This window comes from Puntigrus tetrazona, chromosome 8, assembly GCF_018831695.1.
Source record: "Puntigrus tetrazona isolate hp1 chromosome 8, ASM1883169v1, whole genome shotgun sequence".
In the NCBI taxonomy this organism is placed as follows: Eukaryota; Metazoa; Chordata; class Actinopteri; order Cypriniformes; family Cyprinidae; genus Puntigrus; species Puntigrus tetrazona.
In genome coordinates this window covers 24,275,224-24,294,112 of record NC_056706.1, presented here as the reverse complement: position 1 = coordinate 24,294,112, position 18,889 = coordinate 24,275,224, and the positions used below count along the sequence as shown (strand labels likewise).

The 18,889-nt window shown below is 38.2% G+C and overlaps 1 pseudogene; it reads right to left on the bottom strand.

The window, feature by feature from the left end:
• Nucleotides 1-4,192: 4,192 nt before the first annotated feature.
• LOC122350020 lies at nt 4,193-15,925 on the bottom strand (annotated as a pseudogene).
• Nucleotides 15,926-18,889: the final 2,964 nt, after the last annotated feature.

Below are 18,889 nucleotides of genomic sequence, written 5' to 3'. Positions count from 1 at the left end.
GCTCTGAGATGGACGGGCTACCAGAGGAGGAGGAGGAGGGTCTGGGGCAGGGAGAGAGACACGGCGCACTCCCCCTCTTTCTCTCCCCGACGGCAGAGAGAAGAAGCGCGTTGGAGAGCAGGAGCGACGACCACTGGCGCGAGAGGAGAGCGAAATCACCCGCGCACTACACACGCTCAAATTTGTCATCACATTTTAATCTACATTATTCACGCGAATAACAAACATATTAGTGATATTACCGAACGATAGAAAACACGCGCTCGATAATAAAGGGTATTTAAAATGCGTACTATTACAGGCGCTTCTTCGTGATATACACAATTCTAGTATTTATTTTATGTATTGCTATGTGAGTTTACGTTAAACAATATTCACGATGCGTTTCAGGCCTTTTTATGTAAATTCTTGTCAGAAGAAATACTATGAAACTAAACCCATTGAACACATTGTAAACATTAAAAATGTATTGGCACGGCGCGAGATAAAGTTCAAATGACTTCAATGGTCTCTTTGTCGCGTCATTACCTTTATTTATTACAGCCTTCCTCACGTTAATCCATATTACCTGTTCTTGCTGTATGGTTTAGTAAACCCAATTAAGCTGATAGGGGGAGCATCCATTTAGGACTGGTTGTAGCAGCGTGGACGGTTGAGGACAGGGTTGCCAGGTTTTAACAGCAAACCGCGACCAATTGCTACTCAATACTAGCCCAATCTCTTTTCAGGGGGAATTATCGGGAAAATTCGCATTCGTAATCAAAGTGTTATTGTTACAATAAAATAATTAATATTTAGGCTATATCCTAGTAGGCTAATCACTGACCTGGGTATTTCATTCCTTTTTTTTTTTTTTTTTTTACCAATGTGGCTCTTAAGTGTACGATTAGTTCAATACTACTTTGGTTATTGTTATTTTGTAGTTTACAACAGTCTTGCATTTTTATTAACAGATTTTTTTTAAGGGAAGAAAAAATACTGTTTTTCTTTAATAGCTACTGTCATCATTTTTTGTTCTTTGGCGCATTTATTTGCACATAACCGCTTTTCTTTATTGTGTATTGTGATCATTTTGTGATCAGGTATTTCATAGTATAGGGCGGACATGGAGACTGCGGTCATGTGATGTTTTGTGATCGTTCACCAACTGATGGCGCCACAGCGTTTCAAATGTGGCACAAGCGGTCGGTTTGGGATGCCAGAAGCAAATGAAATATTCAACAAAAGAGAGAATAGCTCAGAAATGTTTTGAAAGTGTTTATTCATTTTCATTGATGAAACATTACAACTACTAAAAAGAAAGGTTTGTTTTCGTTTTACAAAAAAGCAGGTAGCCCTTTAAAATCTAGAAGAAGAAGAAAAAAAAAAACAGACAATCCTACCAAGACAATCCATATTCAGCAAGTCTGAATGTTCAGTCTAAAGCCTTTAACATTACTAGCACAGGACATATTCCACAAGAACATGACATCTGCTACATTGTCTAGTCCTCAGTCCACAACCATAGCACAACACTGTGTGGCATGCAAATGTATGAGCCCCTCTCTGCTGTTTTATAACACTAGCCTGACTTTTTCTTTATCACTTACATTTAAACTACATGCTAAGCTTATTTCGCACTAACATCGTACAAAAACACAAATGCTCAAGTACTGTTACGAAGATATGTTTGTACTCACTCATGTAGGTACATCAGTGCAATTTACCCCTGAATGATTTTGGTTTTGCCAATTAAAGCATGCAGCTCCATTAAACAGAAAACTGATACTTTATGATTTAAAAAAGTCTGAAGGATGACCCAAGTTGCTAACTTATTTATTTTTCCCATCTTCTGACGGAAATTCTTAGCTCTTTTGAGTCATGTAAGATGTGTACAAGTGCATAGATGGCTGTCAGAGTTGCATTTGTGAGGAAGGATGTAGATTTTTCTTCTGTGCACACTCTGAGAATATTATGTCTTATGACCTTTTTCTGTCAAGGGGTTGGGTGCGTGGTGTCTAGGACCATACATTTTTCTCTGTCTAACGAATTTGCACCTCTGTGCCAATGCTCCACAGTTTATTACCTCAGACCAGAGTATGTGACACAATAGGTGTAGCAGTGCGACAGCTCTAGCTGTGAATCAAGACTTCTGCACAGCCAGCCAATCAATCATGTTTACTATCAGTACATCTACAGGATTAGTTCATCTAAAGCTTGGGCCAAACATCTACCTGTTCTCTACGCTAAAAGAGGAAAAACAGTAGGCCCAGATCAACCCAAATCTCACTGCAGACACTAAAGCACTTTAACTTTAATGTATTCAGAAATACTCCAGAGAGGATCTGGATTGCGCTGTCATCTACTACTATACAGACTGCAGTCCACTGCAGTAAAGGATGTAAGCCTCCTCTGCATCCTGGTTCAGCAGAAATCTTCAGTTTTGGAGAAGCCCCAGAGGACCTGTTGGCTTTATCATCACTTCTCACAGCTTCTAGAGTGCCAGTGATTGTACATGCTTGCTGAAATCTGCACAACACCTCACTATCCTGCTAGAGGAAGACATTATTTTTGTGCCTCATTTCTTCAGTGATCTATATTTAAGGAGGTAGGATGTTTGCCATTTACTTTTATTTGGCAGGGCATATGGTGAAAAAATTGCAATGCCGTGGATATGCCTATCTAAGCAAATGTGCTAAGAAGTTTGAAATGAAATAAGTCAGCGTGATTTAACGAAGTCCAAGATAACAGCTAAGGATCTCCAGGTACCTCTTGGCCATGTTCATACATGGAAAGTCATCAGTAAGAATGCTGGTGCATATTTTGAGATAATCTCCTACATTTCTTAAGTCAGTCGCACAGTGGACAAGAAGTGCAGTGCCGTGTTGCGTCCAGTACAATTAGAATAGGTACATACTTCTATTCAAGAATAAAGACAGTGGTGTCAGTGAGTACAAACATTTGCTAAAAATGCACAATACACAATCTTCCTATCTACACAATCTCCTAAATTGTAGCTGATTGGCGCCGCCAAAAAATAACCATATGTTCAAATATTAAAGACATGGCATAACACTTCTTATCCAATGTGTGTGACCCCTTTTAGCCATTATAGACAAAACCACTGCTATTAATAAAGCTGTTCCAACCTCATTGTAGGAATATTATTTTCACTTTTGCAGTGTCTGCGTAAGATGGTCTTGGTCTGGAATTAATACAAATTGAATTGGACAATGGTGAGGTTTCTGTATATGAACCACGGCATATGGTTAATAAGGGTTATGTAGTGAAATGTGACAGGATTTGAAGCCTGCAGCTCCTTCAACATTAAAGTCCTGAAGCAGTTTTGCAAAAGGGAAGTTGGTCAATGAGTAACAGGACAGAGGATATTTTAAAGGGTTACTCCACTCCGAAATTAAAATCTGTGTTACATTAATAACAGTTAGTGTTCAAATCAAAGCGTAAATAGAGGTAAACGGCACATCTGTGTAACAGAGCACTCAGAGCACGTTATTTTCTAGACCTTGAAAGTACATTTTACTTGGCGGTCAATGGGACAGTCACAAGCCACTTGGTTTTCATCCAAAATATCTTAAATTATCTTCTGAAGACGAACAAAGCTTTTACGTGTTTGGAACGAAAAAGGGTAATTGATCAGTGACAGAATTTATTTTAGGGGTGGAATATCCCTTTAAAGTCAGTGCTTCTGAGAAAGCGCAGCTGAACTGTGTCTCCACTGTTGTTATGTCTTAACTTGATATATAACACCCGGAAAGATTAGCTCTTATTTTAGACCAAATCTGACAAGCACTACAGATAATTCCAACGGGTTCACAAACCCTCACTCATAATTATTTCTAAACAATAAGTACATCCTTCATAAAAGCAGTTTCCAAGCAACAGTTAAAAACTGTCACACTTGCACCCACAGCATCTGAATTTAAATCTGAGCAGGAAGGGGAAACAAACTGCGCTCTGTACTGAGTCAGATGCAATATCTTATTCTGACCCTGACAGACTTTGGTATGACGAAAAAAGAAATCCTTATCTGCTTCCGTTTTCCTGTTTGTTAGACTACACTGGAGAAAAATGAAATCGGTACCTAAGGTAATCCTTCAGATGAATGCATCGGTTACAGAGGCCCCTAGGTGGTAATATTCCAGCCATTTTGATTAACAGTTTATTCCCAAAGCTCCATCCTCGTGGTGGTACAGCAAAGTTGACGTTCAATACTGACTTAGGACCACTTAAATTCAGATAAATAAGACTCTGAAAAAACAAACTGGTCCTAAATAAGCATAAATTCAAAAAAGGCTACATATCTGTCACATGACATTACAGCGGTTCCTCTGCAATGCCCCTTGGAGACGGATAGACGTGTGGTTCGGACGCAGTCCTCGTGCCACGGCTATTCCCAGGAGCTCTTTGAAGAGCAGAAGCACATGCCAGTTATACTTAGCAGAGCACTCAACATAGCCACACTTCCAGGTTTTTTTCACCAGTACAGACACGGCCCTGCGCTGGGTGAACCGATGCCGCTGAAGGTCCCGCTTACTGCCAACCACCAGGATGGGCACCTCACTACTGCTGCCCACTCTTATGAAGAGACACAGAAAGAGATGAGAGAGGGGAGGCAGGTGAGATGACAGGGGAGAACAGCAATAAAAAAAAAGAGGTTTAACAGGGAATTAGCATGGAAAACAAAGCGATCCCATGAGTATCAAGCAGTTTCTTACGTGACATTAATGCTGGACATAATATCTTTAGCAAACATGCAAAGACAAACACACACATAAAAAAGCCCCTCAGCTCTTTGACACGCTCTAAAAAAAGGCACTGAGCTCATAATTTGTGTTGGAGAACGCGTGATGTGTGTCCTTTCTCAGCGCTTGGCTGTGCTTGAAGGTCACACACACACAATGACGAATTACAGCGTTTCATGTTCAGGGGGCTTCGGTGGCAAGTGTGTGTGTGTGTGTCTGTGCATTTTGCTAATCTGAAAAAAGTGCAATTAATTTAATTGCCAATTCACTGTTGCACAAGGAGCTCAAATTAAAATGCGAGGTTTCATTTATTCGCTTAGAAAATGTCAAGTGTAACATACCCTGGTTGAATATGCAGCTATTAAATAAATGTCTGGCCAATTAATATAGTATCGACTATATTTACATGATAGCAAATTAACAAGGGCTCCATGCATACACAAATGACATATCATAAATATTTAAAACCTCTCTTTAACAAGTTAAATTTAATTGAGGACCCAAGGTATTCCACGTTATTCATTTTAATATTAAAAAGCAAACTACTGCTATTATTCTGATTCAACTCATTTCAAATCTGTCAGATGTCGAGGATTTATGCTATTATATATTTGTGCTCAATATACGTATAGAGAGAGAAAGAAAGAAAAGAATGTGCAAGTAATTTCAGCATAAAAGAGGTGAATAATCCGTCAAGGAAACCAATACCATTATGTTTAATAAGCCTATACCAGTCCCTCATTCTTGTGTCTGGGTTCTTGTGTCATGTTTTACACTGATTTATCCCCCTTTCATACAGTTTATCTGTTCTCTCTCAGTATGGCTTCCCCTGTATACCCTCTCACTATCTCTTAAACCTTTCAAGCCCGTGTTTAGTCAAAGAACGTTTTGTAAAACTTTCTTCTACAACAGCTGCCTCTTTTATCTCCCCCTCTGCATGTGTACGCAGTCTACATTCAATATTCCACCACATCAAACATCTCCATGCAATCTGAACTGAATACAGCGATCATTAAAATGAAAGGACTTTTACACTAAGACCGAGGTGTCCTCAAAGCAGTGAAAACGTGAGATGCATTAAAGCAGAAGTGTGATGTTGTGGGCGGAGAAAAGGGCTAAAGGTGGAGACTGCAGATCATTTTCTGTCATTCGTTCTGTTCACATTAGACCTTTATGCAAATACGTGATGCTGCATGCAATCTATGGTGCATAAGACCTGCATATGTAAAGGATTTTCTAACTGGCATCTATTATATTCTTATCAGCTGTAGTAAATGGTGACAGTGTCTATGCTCTGTAACTGTCACTCATCCATATTCTCAAATGTCACCTCATTATCTCAGCATCAACCGGGAAAGCAAGGGCCAACTGTTATTAAAAACATCAAAACCAATCAGTAGTTTGTCAGTGCAGCTGATACAGTCACATTAATCAGTGCTGCTGTGCCTTGTGAGCTGGGAACCACAGTTGGTCGCATTCTAACAACAATAGAAGTAATGTTAAACATTTGCTTTTATTTGATCTATTATAGCACAATAATCATTCTCTATTATTCTTTGAGGTGGGTCAGTTCTGAATGAGTGAGCTCTTTCGTACCTGCTATCCACAATTTGCTGTCGGATCATCTTGACGTACTCAAAGCTCTCCACACAGCAGATGTCATAGACCAGAATGTAGGCGTTTGCGCTGCGGACCCCTCTGCACCGAGCATCCAGCCACTCCTGATAGAAACGAGCAGACAGACAAAAGCACTTCATCAGATGACCACTGACTGATTATTTGTTTATTTGTGATGAGAGGAGGCCAATGTACAATTAATGTAGGAAAATAACTTCCCATCAGATATAAAACGCTACTGCAATATTTTACAATGTTGCATTTTGGTTGTAATTAAGTTATGTGGCGGTACGAAAACATTTAAAGGTCAAGAAAACATGATTGTGTGCAACCTAGACATAATGTGTACATTGCATTACATATTTTACATTAAAAAAATTATTTTCTATAACACCTACCTGCGAGGTTTAGCATACATCATATTATATATATATATATATATATATATATATATATATATATATATATATATATATATATATATATATATATATATATATAAATCATGTGATTTTTTTTAAGTGCCCCTATTATGCCATTTTAAGGCTCCTAATATTGTTTTGGAAGTCTCATTTAATAGGTTTACATGCATGCAAGGTGAACAAACATGCATTTAATATCACCTAATTTTCCAGCAATTTTTTTAAACACATTTAGGTCAAAGCAGTTCTACAATTCAGCCTCTCTAAACCCCTCCTTTCTGTGAGCCTACTCTGCTCTGATTGGTCTATCATCTACAGCAGTCATCAGTAAATTTATGTGTTTGTGGGGTCAAGTTTGGGGGATTTACCAATTTGCAGATTGTCTACATTTACATGCAGTTAAATTACACACTAAATGAAAGACAATACTGGAAATGGCATAACAGGGGCAAAAAAAATTCCATAATAATATAATAACTGATGCAGAATTTCTGATTACAAAAAAAAGAATAGAATAGAAAAAAAATAAAGAATGTAGGCTTTAAAACCTTTAATTAATTACATATACTGGTGACCGTAGGTCAATATAACCAAACATATCATTTTAATTAGAGAAAACAAACGAATAAAGAAAATAGCACAATATACTGTATGTGATATCACTTGTCTTTGTAACAAAAAATTTCTTTCTCCCCAATGTAATTTCTCTACTCCATCCAAGGTACTGAGTACAACACATGCACTTGTTATTTGTATGCTAGTTCAATAGACTGGGGGAGAACATGAGGTTACAGCCCATGAATAGTAATGATTTACCTACAGTAATTACACAACAGCACTGAATGGTGGACATCTGAAAGAGGCAGCGAGCAAATTTTTTCAGCCGTGACACACTGACCTCATCTCCTCTCTCCCTCCTCCCCCCCCACTCTGCTTTTCTCAGAAGAGCTCATATGATATGAACTGAATATCAATTCCAGCATTCAGATGTGGTATGTCAAGTCATAACACGACATTAAATATTATTGTATTTTTGAAGTTGTGTTTGGTTATATATATATATATATATATATATATATATATATATATATATATATATATATATATATATATTTTATTTATTTTTTTTTTTACTCAAATAATATGGGAACATGATCGCATTTTCATTTAATGTTGAATTTAAATGCTGCTTTCAATGCCAAAGACTAATAAGTGTAATTTTAACTAATAATATCTTGTAAAAGCACTATGGAAAGTTAAACTTACTACAGTAAGTTCTTATATTATATACAGGAAAAACTGTAAATCGTTTAACCAGACATTTAAATGTAATTTTACAGTAGAATGTTGTTAACTGTATATTTTTATTAAATAAATCAATGTATAATTTACAGTCAAACCTGTAAAATGATATTCCCTGCATGACACTCCACATTTGAAAGTATTTTGCTTGAATAATCATGTTTTTTAACGGGTTTTGTAATGAGTTCGTACATTTGGACTTAACGCTACATCTTCAGTTGTTTAATGAATGTTCATTGCATTTTTAAGTGTTTTGTTTTTGCATGAATGACTTCTATATATGCATTGTACTTTTGCTTGTGGTGAAGTTAGTAATGAGATTTGATTCTTCATGTGGCTTTCTATTTTACCAGCTGCATTATTATGGTGGTTGCCAGTATGCCAAACAGTGTGCATTTTACAAAATTTTGTTTGTAAAATATAGTTTAATACTATAAAACTGACAGTTTTTGGCCATAAATGTGTTTACGTTTTTTTTTTTTTTTTTATAAATTATTCTGGCAATCACAGCTGCCAAAATTGTTTTGTAAAAACTACAGTATTTTAAAAAAAAAAAAATGCTGCAAGTGTGTCTTCACTGGCTTCATAGGACTAACCACAGCACATCCCTAATAACTAAACTATAAATATTCAGTGATTGAACCAGATAGAGCTTGCATGCGGGAAAAAAAATTCCAGTGGATCTTGTTTAACTGCCATATTGATTGTGATCTGCATTTTGTGTTGAGGACAGGAGAAAGATGAGAGTGAGAGAAGCAAGTCAAATTGAAGCCATTCGTCACAAGCTGATCTTGCTTGTAAAGAAAATCGATGTCAACTGTAGCAAAGACAGTGGTTACACATTCATCTTGGCAGAGGAATAATTACCTTCATCCTCTAGTGATGTTGAAAAAGCAGTCCGCTGCTGATATTTCACACTCAGAGATGACTACAGTGATTCTGCACGGAGATTCACTCGTGCGCTCGCACATTAGTGTAATAATAAAAAAGCAATCAGGTGTGCAGAAAAACGCTTTGACATATTGTAGATTATTATAATGTAACCCGATAAGGGAGGAAGGACATTTAAAGGGATAGTTGTTACCTGATCTCATGGGATAAACATACCTACTTTTAGCGAGACACAAAATACGTACCAATAAGTACATTTTGCTGCAGTTTCGAAAAAGAAATGAACACTTTTACTCCTTTCACACAATTGAACGTTAGCATCCACACGTATCCATCTTCATCTATGGGATTTCATCTGTGTAAAAGGTAAATTTAAATGGCACCGCTGCATCAATAAATAAATTCCCGGATATTTAGCACAATAAACACACAGCTTGTACCTATTTTAACGTGATAAAAACATGCCAGGGATCAAGTACTGAACTTTTGTTTTAGTGCAACTCATTGGACATTTCTCTTTGAAACTGCGGCGAAGCGTTCGGCAAGGTGTAACAGTCAGCGCTGCACAAAAAGTGCACAGAGGTACGTATTTTCGAACGAGCCCAGGTTGGATAGCTGACTCTTTTGAACACAAAAGAAGGTGTCTGGAGTGATGGGTTCGAAACCGACTATTGTTATAAAGACAGAAAACACTAAGGCACATTTTTGGGACAAAATATAGCTTTCTGCATTCCCACCACACTCTCCAAATTCTGACAGATCGGCTATAATAAAAAAAAATAGAAGGGGGTAGAGTCTGTGTGTTTGGGTTTAAACAGTCCTTAGTTGCTGAATAGGAAGTCTTTTTCCCTTTTTCAATTTTCTGCACATCAAAAGCAGACGCCTTGCCCTCCGCTGGGAAATCTGACGTTTCTCAGACCTTATTAAGCACAAACTCAACATTCTATGAGATTTTATGGAGTTCTAGCTCAGTGATCAGTGGTAGATTGAAGCAATTATCTGCAGCGGTTTTCAGTATTAACTATGGTGCTAGAGCGCAAGACAAATTTCAGTCAATTAAACATGAGCCTCAAAGCTTTCGGTCTTTTCTGCTGAGCACTGTTCTTACATAAACGCTCCTCAGTGTGCCTGTTAGATGTTTCAGATGCTCTGCCATCCCCGTGAAAGCTAAAAATAGAAGCTTGTCTCTCTCTCTCTTTGTCAAGCCTCAGTTCTGTTCCTCCCTGTGAGTGTGAGTTAGAGAGAGGACACGTTCAGATTCACTTTCATCATAATTCAACATCCTCCTCTGGGCAAGGAAGGTATCCACTTTAAGCAAAAATATCTTTGGAAATGTGGAGGACGTCCACCAGAAATTGCTGAATGGGAAGCTGTGCTGCTGAGAAAGCTGCCAAGAGTGTTCACAAATAAATGTGATCTGATCCACGCGTATGTTTGATGTTCTGCTGATTGGATGGCGTGGACGGACACTATTGTTGTTAGGCTAAAACAGGAGCAGGAAGGGAACTCCATTTAGCACCACAAAGAGCACCATCACTTGGATAATTCTCTGATAGTTCTTTCTCAAAATGTCTGTCTTTCTATAGTTTTCTCTGACATTTTGAAGGATGTTTGATAAGACAAACTTTAATTCTATTGAATATGATTCAAAATATTTTTTACACTGAAATTGATCAAATATTAATATATTTCTCAGCTTTAAAATAAAAATACATATTTGTAATATTGTATAGTATATATATATATATATATATATATATATATATATATATATATATATATATATATATATATATATATATATATTCTTTAAATATATAAACATTTAAAAATACAGAAATTTCATATTTTAAAATTTATTCCTTTGATGAAAGCTAAATTTTCAATTGTTACTGCAGGCTTAAGTGTCACTTCATCCTTCATAAATCATTATGCTAATTTATTTTTAGAATTATCAGTGTGGAAAACGGTTGCCAAATATATTGGAACCTGTGAATCTTTTTCTAGGTTTCTAATGAATAACAAGTTAGAAAGAAAAGCATTGATTAAAAATAGAAATCCTTTGTTACAATGTACACCTAAGCTGTTATATTTTTTTTCAGTAATTTAAAACATCCTTGGAGAATAAAAGTATTAAATTATTTAAAAAAAACAAAGCATAAAGTTTACAAACCCCAAATCTTTGAACAATAATATATATTATTAACCATTCTAATGTAAATAAATGCTATCCAATTTTAACCTTTTATTGATCTAAGAATCCTGAAAAAATGTATCACATGTTCCAAAACAATATTAAGCAGCACAACAAAGACAATAAATCAGCATACTGAAATAATTTATGAAGGATCATGTGACACTGAAGACAGGTGTCATGATGCTGAAAATTCAGCTTTGTAAAAAAGGAATAAATGATGTTTTAACATATATTAATATAGAAAACAGTCATTTTAAATTGAAATAATATTTTTGGTTAAAATAAATGCAGCCTTGATGAGCAGAAACATCTTAATTTTTTTAAAACCATTATATAACATGACAAAACACATTAATTCAATGAAAATGAATAAACAAATATATATAAAAATGTTTGAATAAAGCAGTACACCAAAATGCTTTCTGTCTTGCCTAATGCATTGCATTGCTGTTTTACATAATACTGCTCAATATTTCTCTCTAAGCCACCTGTTCATTCACCACGACTAAAGGCAAAACAAAATCATTCTTTCAGCACAGCATTCATTCATCTGTGAAACAGTCAGGTGCTAGAGGTGCCAAATGTAGATGTGGAAATAATCCAGAAAAGCACTAAGTCAAATAACTGCATGTCTCAGTTAAATCATTACACGCCTGCAAACTAAACCGCTTGTTCATTATGCATCATCTTCATTTCTGGCTCGGCCCCTGATAACTGATGGTATAATTACTAAATTATATTTCTTAATTATTCTAAGGTGCACGCTAGATTTATTGTGTTGGTTTCTTTTTTACTACTAGCTGACAATGTGATGTATGACGATGAATTTCAAATTAGAGACGATACTTTTCAGGCGTGAAAAAAAATTATGAGAACATCTGTCCTCTAGACAGCCCGGTTCTGAATGGCGTTTGTTGTCTAAACGGCATTAGATCAATTTAATGTCATCTCAAAAGCTTGAGAAGGGTCACTCACGGAAATATTTCATTCCAGTTCATGGGATTTTTGTACGTTTATTGAAAGAAACGTAAAAAAGGCTGTTAAAGCTGTGTGTCTTTGTGACCCTTCACTGGATTGGAACACAGCCACTTTTGCAGCTGATAAGCGTGATAGATTGATCAGTTTATTTAGGTAAGTAACAAACTGATTCTTCACGTAACAATTCGCGCTTGTTGGGTGAAAGCAGAGAACCAGAGCTGATTCCACTGGCTAAAAGAACAACCAAATCTGCCACAAGCACATTCTCTCCTCAGCTAGCGGTGAGAAACATAGTCGAGGAGGAAGTGCATGGCTCTGGGCAAAGCGAGATTCTATCACATTCTGGGGACCATTACATGATCAAGCAACTGCTGTAGACGCGGGGAACGTGTCACTGAGCCCTCTGTTGTCATAATTGAGAGAGAGAACAAGAGCAAGGAAGAGAGGCTGGCAGAAACAGGAAATCCTGAATCATGCTGGCTTTTGATCTGCTCCATCTGCCGTGGCATCATGTGAACAAACTGCGACATTCAGTCACCAAAGTTGCCAAGCAGTCAAAGATTATTATTCACAGTTGTCTGTACGACGAGTATCGGTGGGAGCTGAAGCGATATTGCTGCATTTGCATTTTAGTACACAGAGGTATCCACCATATTTTCAATGTGGAAGGAAGCTGTTCTCTTCCGGGTCATTAGCCGCCGAAGGGAAATGAAGATAAAGGGTAACAAAACCAATGTCATCATGAGATATATGGTAAGACATGCATACACATATCAGGCGGCATATTGCACTGCTAAAAATAGATCGAAGCAGATGACACCGAGGCGAAGCCTATTCAATTTACAAACGGCTCCTTATGGAAAAATAAGGTGGAGAAGTACAGGAGACATTCCGTGATGCATTATGGGGAGGCGTTGTTATTTAGCAGGTTTAGCATGGAATATGAAATATAAGCAAGAGATGTTGAATGTAGAGTTTGAAATATTAATATCAGTGTTTTTACACTGATTAGTTATTAGTAATGATTTTCTAAATAAATATTTTTTTTCTGAAATGAATAAACATAAAATAACATAAAACATAAAATTAAAAGATTTAAAAATGAAAATAGAACAATATAATATAATTGAATAAAAACAACATATTTAACCTGCATTAATAAAATTTATATATAAACTTATTGTTTTATTTTTTTATTCAGACATTATATTTACTTCAGAATTTTTTTCTGATCATTGGGCAAGCGTGCTTTTATCTGCAGAATGTTGTTGGTTATGGCAGAACAAACCAGCCAAAAAGCGGTCTAAATCAGAGGAAACTCAAATGTAACTGAATTAAGTTTAATGGTGCACCACTTGCTTTTTATATTTATATAATTTCTAATGAAACTGAACTCTCCTTCCAAACGCTTTTATTAGCATTTGCGGCTGCTTTTTGTATCCATGAATTTGCTACACTTTTATCTCTACAGCCATTTAAAATCACGTTTGATTTTGATCACTTTGAACTTTTGGGTTATTTCTTCTTTCATCAGCAAAGTCTGCATCGACACCAGCGCCTGTCAAAAGAAGCCAGAAGCATTTTAATAAAGCGCATCTACACACACACACACCTTCTCCACCATGCGCTCCAGCCAGCCATGCTCTAAAGGAGCTAAATGGCATTTAGCTGCAGCGTGCTCCGGCTCAATTGGGTGCAGTGTCTCAATGCGCTCCAGCGCTGAAATATACCCCCTCCCTCCCTCAGCGCAGCTTCTTCATGATTTTACATCCCGTTTTGCTGGCGTGACATCAAGCGCTGACACCTCTCTGCGAGGGCGTCCGCGGCCCACCACCGTAACAGAGCAACCCTTACTTATTTCTCCATTCAGTAATAGCGTTTGTTTGCGGTGTCAACTCTGTTCGGTAACACACAACCTGGCAACAGTCCCGACACAATCACTTGTTGCTGGCGACCTTAGCGGTCTCTGTCTGGGTGGTCTTTAAGCTGCGTGAAGTGGTCACGATGCAGAAATTCACTCCGGGAAAATGCTGCGGAAAAAAATAATCTGCGAAAAACAGCTCGATTTTTTTTTTTTTTTTTACATTCTGAAGCCATGAGCGGACCTGAAGGGAATTTTGTTGAATTAGATCTCATTCCAGGAAAGGCAGGGTTCTGGGTTTTCTGCCGTTTGCTCTCACAGGTTCCCTGATCGGCCCCAAGTCTTGCATGCAAATGCTCCGAGTGTATTAGGAGGTGAGCTGAAATTATTGTCTGGATTTGTCCAGGTTGCAGAGGATCTAGCATTGTGCTGCTCTGGCACAGTGGCACTTCTCGGATTCGTAATTGAGTCTTGTAAATGGCTTCGGGATAAATCAAAAATGCCTGCAAAGCAGATGCGTTTAAGTCTAATGTAATTCTTGAGAGAGCAAATTGATTATGTTTACCTTGTTATAGAATCTACCTTCCTGCGGGAGGTGATTTTCTGCTCCAGTGAAACAGCTAATAAAAAGCCTTTTTGTGTTTGTGTGAATATCACACAGACAGACAGTTTGCTAACTAAACAAACCTAGGCCCGGTGACAGAGGTAGATCTCTGCAATACATTGCAGGTATTTCATGTAGCGCTTGACTGACAGTATATGGTGAGTAGTTTCGACAGGAAACTCATCTGATGCAAGAACACCTGGGGTTGTTGTAGTAAAGTTGCTAACAGCATATGTAGCTCGCGCTTTCTTAACAGAACCGATGTTTTGGGGTCTTAGGTTATTCAGAACATTGGAAATTTGAGAAACTGGCCACAAGAATAATTGGAAAGGTGCTTGAAATGCCAGGACTGTTAGACAGAATAAGAGGAAGTAAGTAATAGTGTGTGTGGAGAGAGAGAGAGAGAGAGAAAGAGAGAGAGAATGAGAGGGAGATACAGAGAAGCGACTGAGAGGTGGGGAAAGAACAGAAATATTTGCTAGAGGAGGATACAGAAAACAAGCTTACAGATGCTCAGTTCAAGCCATGTCGCCATAGCAACTTCTCCAAATGAGATCTTTTTTTTTTTCTAGAGGCCCCTCTCTCCTGAAGCAATGCACTATCATTCCTCGGGAATCTCCAGGCTATTAATGGATCTGTTTGGAGATTCAGTTCAGCTGCAATGATAAAAGTTCACAAGAACATGCTTTCTTTTTTTTTTCTTTTACAGGATTGGAAAAGTGCTTGGAATTTGATTAATGACTTAGTTTGGATGCAAGGTGAAGGTCAAATCGATGGTTTTACAAAAAAAAAAAAAAGGTCCTGAACCTACATTACAGCAATCGCTAAGATTATACACATTTGCATAAATAGGTGGATGCATTTAACGAGACAATAGTTGAAAACTATACTTTAAATATGTATTTGTTTTGGTACAATCACCGTATAACTTATTCAACAACACGTCAGCCTACTTTACAGTAAAATATTTCACTTAGGTTGTTAGATCCAGGGTATATACATTCGCGTTTTATCCTTTTACTTTTTCATGCGTTTTGTTGTAATGTGGCGCGCTTGCTGTGTCACTGTAGCCTGAGCAATACCTGACTTGGGCGAAGAAAGGAGAGAAATTGGCGGGACGTCCAAAACCTTCAGAGTCGTACATAACACCGTTAAGAATGACCGAGGGTCTGCACACCGCAATATCGCGTTTGGGTTGGGGTGTAAGCCTCCGAGAAGTCATGGTAAATAAACTGCCGGATGATAGTTTTCCCGACTCCCAGGCGCTCCGATGACGGCGATGCTCAGCGTCTCCACCATCCCGCGCCGATCAGGACCGCTCGACGAACACTGGCGAGCAAGAAGACGCTTGAAAACTGCTCAACAAATCAAAATATGCCAAGCGAATTGCGAGCGTGCGTCTTTTTCGTGCTCAAATCAAGGAGGACGCACTTCGCGGACGCTCAAATAAATAAGAGTTCGTTCCACGAATACTTCTTTCTTTTGATGCATTTCGTTACCTCTTTTAGTTAAGCGTACTGTGTAACGTGTGCGTTAACAGAGCCAACTTCATTCACTGCGGCGGTTGCGCTGTCTTTTCTGCATTCCATTGGGAACCGTCACTCGCAACGCTCCACAGTCAGCCCACAGTATTCCACACACGGCTCTTGCGCTCAAAACCCGTCATTTTCCGACAGCACCCATTCCCGGCAGCCCTCGGCATAACGCGTGCTCATCGATCCTCGCGAGGTTACCAGTTGACCCGCTTCTCCTCGTAACCTCTCATGCTTCCCCTCATCGTCTCGGCGGTGCGTGCTGCGCGCTCACCTCGCCGTACGCCAAATGCAGTCTGCGCAAGGTCCGCTCGTTAAGCTCCGTGATTATAGGTGGACTGTATCCACCTGACCCCTCGTTGTCGTTGAAAGCCGCTGCATAACAGACCGTCTCCTGTCCTTGCTGCGCGGTTTTAAGCGCTAACTCTCCGCGCGCACTCATGTGGATTCTGCTAGGCGCGCGCGCCCGGATTCGCGACTGTTTTAATGAGGCTCGCGCTGTTTACCGGCTATAAACAGCTCGAAAAGTCACCATTATGGGAGGAATACAGGCGAAAATATAATGGGCGCTCGTCTATCCATCTCAAGCATTAATGAGGATCGCCGCTTAACAAACAAACAAAAAGTATTGATATTTAGTAGGACACCGGCGCACAGATTACGATGCGTACAATTAAAGTAACCTCTCAAGATAACCCAGCAGGATAAAGTTTCAAAGAATAAAATTTTTAGTTTGCCATAGTCAAGTCAAAAAGTCAAGTCAAGTCAAAGATTTCCCCATTTCATCATCTCTCTTGCCATTCCCATTCCATTCTACGCTGTAATTCCACTCCGGGTTTCAATCGCCACTCCTCACAGAGAAACCCTCTCAGAACAGTGATTCTCAGAAGTTTCAAAAAGAAAGCTTCTCAGTATCTTACAAACCGCTAACCAGAATGAGTGGATCTAGACACCTGAACAGTAGAGTACTAACTTCTACTTTTTAGATTTAATGGCCATCTGCAGCAATAGTGTCTCTAATCCAGAACTTTGGCATTTCTCCATTTCTCATTCAGGATAATAGAAGTGCTGTTTGTGCTAAATAGCATGGACTGTAATCTTATCTAATGATATCTGGATTACTAACCTGCAATACATTCATCCATTTTGATTGTTAAAGAAAGATTAGTTGCTCTAGAGTTTTTGTCCTCTCGGTCCCACATCTAATATTATTACATATTTTTTAACCTGACAATCGGGAGAGACATATCTTGGATGGTCAGTGCACAACAACTCTGCAGTAGTTATTAAAAGCATCAATCATGAATGCTATAGCATTTAAAGCGTAACTTTCAATTGCCAGGCCAAGTTCATTACTATGAGCAATAGATTACAACCCAAGCCTCTTGTCTTCTTTGCTTACTTGCCATCAGTTTCAAAGTTGAGCTTCTGGCTTGGCGTATGATTGCACTTCCACTGAATTATAGGTCGGATGCACATGCGGCTAGCTCCTTTAATACTCTACTTTACACTGTAATTTCATCATAACAGTACAGTCAACACAGCAGAGAGGACTGCGGCCAAACATGAGCTCAGCAGGATTCATGCCGCACTGACCAAAAGGGATATGTCCTCATGCTTCCCGAAGAACATGCAAAAAACCTACCAAGAGCTACTTTACACAACCAATTGTGAGAAATCACAGACTTCTGTTTTAGTGAAGGACTGGATGATGCATGCCAGCAAACAATAATAAATGGCATTCCCTGAAGCCTTTGCAACACCAGCTTAGGTACAAGACAGCTTATTGGTTTCACTCCGCAGCGTCGTTAAGACCTGACATACTGGTTCAACCTGTACCTGCCAGGATTTTATTTACTATAAAAAAAAGTGATGAACTGGAAGTCCAGTTTAAATGGAGTTGGTTGCAGCATGGTGCCTGTCTGAGTCATACTGCCTAAGAGTATATGAATGAATAAAACAATATTCAAATTGTTAGGACAGTAACTGAAGCAGTCAACAGTGGTCAATAGTCACAAACTATTAAAATATACTTGCACACATTTGGTGAGAGGATTACAGTTTTCAGAAGCACTTTTTTAGACTGTCCATGCTATTTAAGTCAAAAGGTTTAGCTTTATTTTTAATGGAATAATTACACTTTAAAATCAATGGGTAATATACTTTTTAATTTCTATAACAGATGCATTCATGACAGAATCCAACAAAAAGTAAAGCAAATTTCTTTGCTGCACATCTCTTAACCAGTCACCCCTATGACTAAACCATAAAGAATTAACAAACATATACAGAATCAACAAACTATGATTAAAAGAAAAACAGTAATCAATATTATTTGGGAACTACAAAGTGTACACACAGGACATGTGCATGCCACGTCAGCATTGTTTTTGTCTGGAAGTGGTATTTTTACGTTAAGCTTGATAGAGAGTCTGTCCACCTTGTCAACTTGTTGTTTAAAAAATTAAACATCACATGGACACATAAAGTTAACCACATTTCCCGTCCTGAAAAGAAGAAAGCATCTTCAGTGAACAGGTTTGTTTACGCAAAGCAGGAGACTTCAGGTGCATCAGCGTTCAGTGTGATTCGAGAGATATTCATACCATAAAGGGTGTCATTTTCTGTAAGATGATCTTAGGAGTCTCACACACACACAAAAATGTATAGTCCTTCTGAGGGAATAAAGGAGGACAGAAAGTGTTGCCCAGGAGGAGAACAGAACATACAGCATGTTACATCT